This window comes from Adiantum capillus-veneris, chromosome 3 (genome assembly GCF_014529385.1).
Source record: "Adiantum capillus-veneris isolate H3 chromosome 3, ASM1452938v2, whole genome shotgun sequence".
NCBI classification, from domain to species: domain Eukaryota; kingdom Viridiplantae; phylum Streptophyta; class Polypodiopsida; order Polypodiales; family Pteridaceae; genus Adiantum; species Adiantum capillus-veneris.
Window position 1 is genome coordinate 84,045,559 of NC_140933.1, and position 5,281 is coordinate 84,050,839.

At 45.7% G+C, this 5,281-nt stretch overlaps 1 pseudogene; it reads right to left on the minus strand.

Annotated features, from left to right (window-relative positions):
- Positions 1–207: 207 nt before the first annotated feature.
- LOC147461218 (uncharacterized) lies at positions 208–911 on the minus strand (annotated as a pseudogene).
- Between the last annotated feature and the right edge of the window lie 4,370 nt (positions 912–5,281).

The window sequence follows — 5,281 nt, forward strand, 5'->3', positions numbered from 1 at the left end:
GCTACACCAAATCATCGCACACACACAAGATTTTTGAGGTTATATTGTATTTTTCCAAGACTGATGATTTCATGGGTAGAGTTTTGGTCTTTTTGAGTGTGTCTCTAGCTTCAAAGGAATCACTTGATTGTGCTTCAAACCCTTGTAGTCCACGAGGCCCTAGCTACATTGCACACTTCTTAACAATGCACATGCATTTCTCTTTCCTCATTTTATCATCACTCTCTTTATCATTACAGTATGGCGTTTCCCTATTGTTGGAAGCACGATATTTCCAATTGGCATATTATTAAGCTTGCTTGCAACCCTTCTTTCGGCATCACCGAAATTGATTACAATACCACCTTTGAAAACATGGACGTCATTCTCCATCTCATATTCACCTTCATAGTCACACCATATGCCCATCATGGGGCTATATGTGTGCAAAAAATTGATTAGCTTACGTCTTTGTGTAGACTAACATGTTTGATGAACAATACACCATTGTAATGCAAGCTTCTACTCATAACCACTCTCAGCAAAAGCTCCCATTCTTCAATGTACACCTTAGGGTTGAGGTCTGGGTCATGATGTGCTTCTCGTAGCTATATAAATCTCTTGTCATAAAAAATGCAATGAAAGAAGGCCCTTCTAGAGTTCATGGGAGCCAAAGTTTCCCATATCGATAAGTCGGATGCAATGTCCAACATGTACATGCCAGTGCAAATTGCACCTGTGGCAGTGGTCCCATCCACCATTATGAAGATCTTGCCATCGACACATGCTATGCCACAATCACGTAGAACCCTAAGAGGCACATAGGAAGGAATTGGGGGGCAACCTCCTCCATGTCTAGCTATTATTTGCGAGTACAAAAAAGCATTAGTTTTGTGTGTAATAGGGATATAGTACACAATGGTATGCATCATCAAGTCGCCATGTTTTATGTGATGTAATGTCTATATGTATGCGTAAGTTTGTTGTGTTTGTGTATACATCCATGCATACTATGGATGCACACCCGTGTCTATCTTTTTGCATCAAAAAAGCACTTGATCAAAATGACCTCACAATATACACAAGATTATGGTTCTTCTGTATGCAAATAAACAACCCAATAGAGAAAATTTTGTGCTACTTGTGCCATGGCATGTTAGGACGGGAACTGGTTGAGCTACAATCTTCTAGTATGGAAATGAAATGAGGTCTTGGAAATTGCCTCTTTGTGTTAATAGCTTGAAAGCAATCAAAGGTTTCTACATCAAAGAGATGATGAATCAAAACTAATCCATTACAGGAAATTGTGCGATGTGTCCGCTTGGTGAGTTTGTTGTAGATATGAGGCTATTGGAAAGCATGGCCTTAGATGTTGCCACCAAAACCCACCCCAAGAAGCATGGTTGTCTACTTGCTGCTCTGTTCCATCAAAGCCTCCTTAAAATTCAAAAGTTACAATCATTGGTTTAGGTGAATTGGATCGTTGATCCCATGCTTTAGCCCTGTGGTATATAAAGAAGGGAAAGCGAACCTACCTTTCCCTAAGCACTGCTTGGAAGTCAAGCTTAACTAGGAAAAAATTTGAAAAATGGGTATAGTAGATGAGGGAGAACCTCACAAAATCATTACATTAGGAAGCGGATGGAGTTTAGGAAGGCCCCTTTATTTTCCATGAGATTATGGAGGTGATTAACATTTGATGAATAGGTAAACTCCATGTGTAAAAAAATGGTGGGTGTGTAAGAGTGGTCAAAGGATTCACTTTCCCCCCAAAAAAGACGTGAACAATTTCATAATTTTGTGACCTTCTAGACATCTTATATATAGAATTGATTTGAGCGGAGATTATATATTTGTGATCTACACGTTGAGCACTTTCCATAGATATGCTACATAATATGGTTTAACCTACCGCTAGATTTTGAATTTCATTTTGGAAAAAAAACTTGAATTCAACTAAACTAACAGTTTTCAGTGTTTGAATGGAAAAGCTAAAACTATATCTAGGCAAGTATGTCAAAAAAAAATTACAATGAAATCCTAGTGTATGGTGCATCTGAGTAAGAGCACTTACAACACTTGCCTGGTCTATTTGTGTCTCTCTCTCTCTCCCTCTCACATCATCTTCCTCACACCCTCTCTCTAACCACCGCCATATTTATCTCTCTCCTCTACTAGCGATCCAAGCTTTGCTATTGAGCTTCTTCCTAAAGAAATTATTTTGCCTTGGCTTTCAATGGTTCATCATAGGAACAAAAAAAATTTGCATGTAGGGAAGTCACACTAAAAACAATGCCCCTATCACTTCCTCCTTTTGTCATTTTTGCATGGGCTAGTTGAGAGTGTTTTGTCCAAGGTTCTTCTGCTAATTGATCTATCTGCTACTCAACTACAGGAGATATCTCCTCCAAAAGAACTACATTTACCTGAACAAGTGCCTTCATTCTCCCATCGTTGGATGAATTACCTCCCCTACATTTATAGGTGGATAATTAACAAGTGGAATTCCCCTCTCATTCCTATGTTTGTATCACACTTCACATGTAGGTCCTTGCCTGTGTCCCAGAGCTCCACAATAAGTACATGGTTGCATTAGATTATTTTGTTACTAATATGTCTGCACATTCTACCAATTTCCTTGCTGAAATGTCCTTGGTGGACCTATATTCTAAAATTGGGTCCTGAAGGGTTGTGGTGCCACCACATCTGCCCCTTATTCCATTTTTGCAAGAGTATGGGCTATTTTCCTTCCATGAAATTAGGACTATAATAAAAATTTATATAACTATTCCCAAGTCTCTAACATACCTCACAAAATGGTGATTCGGAGGGACTTGAAAATGGTGAAGGTTGGATCTCTTTTAACTTCTCTACAATCAGTTTGTTAATGTTGGAGGTGTCTTCAGAACCTACTTTACCATTTTTATTCTTCCCTTTACTCTTTAGGTTCTTTGTATTAACATATATCTTTTTCTTTAATCTCTTTTTCTTCTTTGCACTCAGGTATCTTCTTCATCATCATCAGTTTTTGACTCCTCATCTGAATCTTCATATCAATCCTCATCAGTATCTTCGTCTTCATCTTGATCCTCATCAGAATATTCCTCTTCTAAATCTGAATATTGCTTGGAATTCTTCTTTTGACTCTTCTTTGCTCACTTGTCCCACATCTTCTTTCAACTCTCATTGCTATATCCACCAAGTTACCAAAGTCCCGTGGTTGGGTGAGAGCTGCATGAATTACAATAGCACTCTTAAGATGATTCCTTAAACCTCTACAGAAGTAATCACCCAACTGCTCCCATTATGGTCTTTGATTTTCTTGCAATCTATTCATCATGTTCTTGAAGTGTTGTGCATAATCTTCCATCAATAAATCTTTTTGTTTAATTTTCTTGATCTTCTTCAGGACATCTTTAGGGGTCTTTTATGCCCTAAATCTTGCCAAAAAATTGGTCTTCAAATTATCATAATTTGGAAAAGTTGCAATTCCATACTGCATGGAACCATATCATGGATTTCACCGATAGTGTGGCTGCAAAATTCTCCTTCTTGCTCGTTGCTGCTCCTGCGCGCTCCCCTCCCCCCCTGCCTGCTCCTGCTCCCCCTCTCCATAGCCCCCCTTCGCCTTCGCCCTCGCGCTGCCCCCTTGTGCGCTGCCCCTTGCCTGCGCGTTGTCTGTCCGTGAGCGTTGTTGAGCTTGCACCCAGCCTGCTGTGCGCAGCCCAGCCAGAGAGTGCAGCCCTGTCCGCTGTCCCCCTCTTGCTCGCTGCCCGCTTCCCTCGCCTCTCCAGCCCCTTATCCTCCCCCCCCCCCCCCTTTCCGAAGGCCTCCCTTGAATTGCCTGGCAGTGGATTCTCAGATGGATTCTTCTTGCCGAGCTCTCAAGCGTTAGCCTTCTCGTCCACCCTTCTCCTTCAGAGCAGCAGACACTAATGGAGGCTCATGCTCCACCCCAGAGGGACTCCTCTGAAGCCCCCTTGCCCGACTCCGTTGAGCCCACCATTTGACTTGCTCTTTCACCGACAGAGCAAGCAAGCCTAGCCACATAGGTAGAGCATTTGCAGGCGACCTCGGTCATTTGCAATATTCTCGGCACCCGACCAGGAGAGATGCATGACCTTCTCCAGGCCCGCCTTCTCGCAGAGGTGGGCAAGATCTTGGATGTCCAGATTCTCGGACGAGGGTACTACCAGATCAAGTTCGAGACCTCCAAGATGGCTTCCAAGGTCATAGCTATGAGTCCACTGGCCATCCGAGCATCACGCGCCCACTTTCAACAGTGGCGACATGGTTTTGACCCGACTTCGGATGTGCTAGTAGAGGAGGCAGACATCCCCATCTCACTCTGCTTTCCGGGTTTACGGAGGGAGTACCTACCACTTCTCTCCAGGATTGGCTCCGCCATTGGGACTATCCTGGAGACACCTCGTACGGCAGCATCAGTAGCTGCCAAGGCGGCTAGCATCCCGTCAGTTCGAGTTTTGGTCAGAGATACCCACACGCTCCCGAAGGTCATCCTTCTGCCTCGGGTGAGTGGGGGTTGGTTTAGACAGAGTGTGGAGTACTCGGGTCTCCCGAACCAGTGCTTCATTTGTAGACAGATGGGCCACCTAGTGAAGGCCTATCCATGGAGGAGGCCACGACCTGCACCTCAGCCTCAGCCCTAGCCTGCCAAGGCTGGGCCGCAGCCACAACCAGCGGCACAACGCACAGATTTAGAGTCACCCTCCAAGCCTGGGGCTTCAGCGCAGGAGGGGTTGCAGCAGGCCCGTGGCCGTCGACGCTAGGGGCCACATCAACAGCCTGGCACTTAGAGTGGACCTCAGGTGCCTACTCAGCATTAGTGGGTTCCCATGGGGAACCACTTTGGTCCTCTTGAGCAGGAGGAGCCCCCTACGCCAAACCCCCACTCTGCTTCACCCTCGCCAGCCGCCCCCCCTTCAGAGTTCCCCTCCTCCTCCTCATCGTCCCCCCCACCCTGTGCTCCCGTCCGCTCCCCACCTCGCCCCTCTACCTCTTTCGCCCCACCCCGCTTTTCCTCCCCCCTGCCCCCCCAGCTCCTTCTCCCCCCCCTCCTGCTCCAGTTCCACAGTCGACTCAGGAGACTGGTCCCTCGCCGGCGGCAAGGAGATCTCTTGGCAGTGCCTTTGCCACGAGTCGCCTAGCGAGAGAGGGTCAGCCCTTCTTGCGGCCCCCTCTGCAGATTCAGACATCTTCCCTTCTAGCTATCCCTCGTGATCTGACGAGCATTGACCTCCGACGCCGCTGGGATTTCTTCGACTATGGGTTCTCTCGCTTT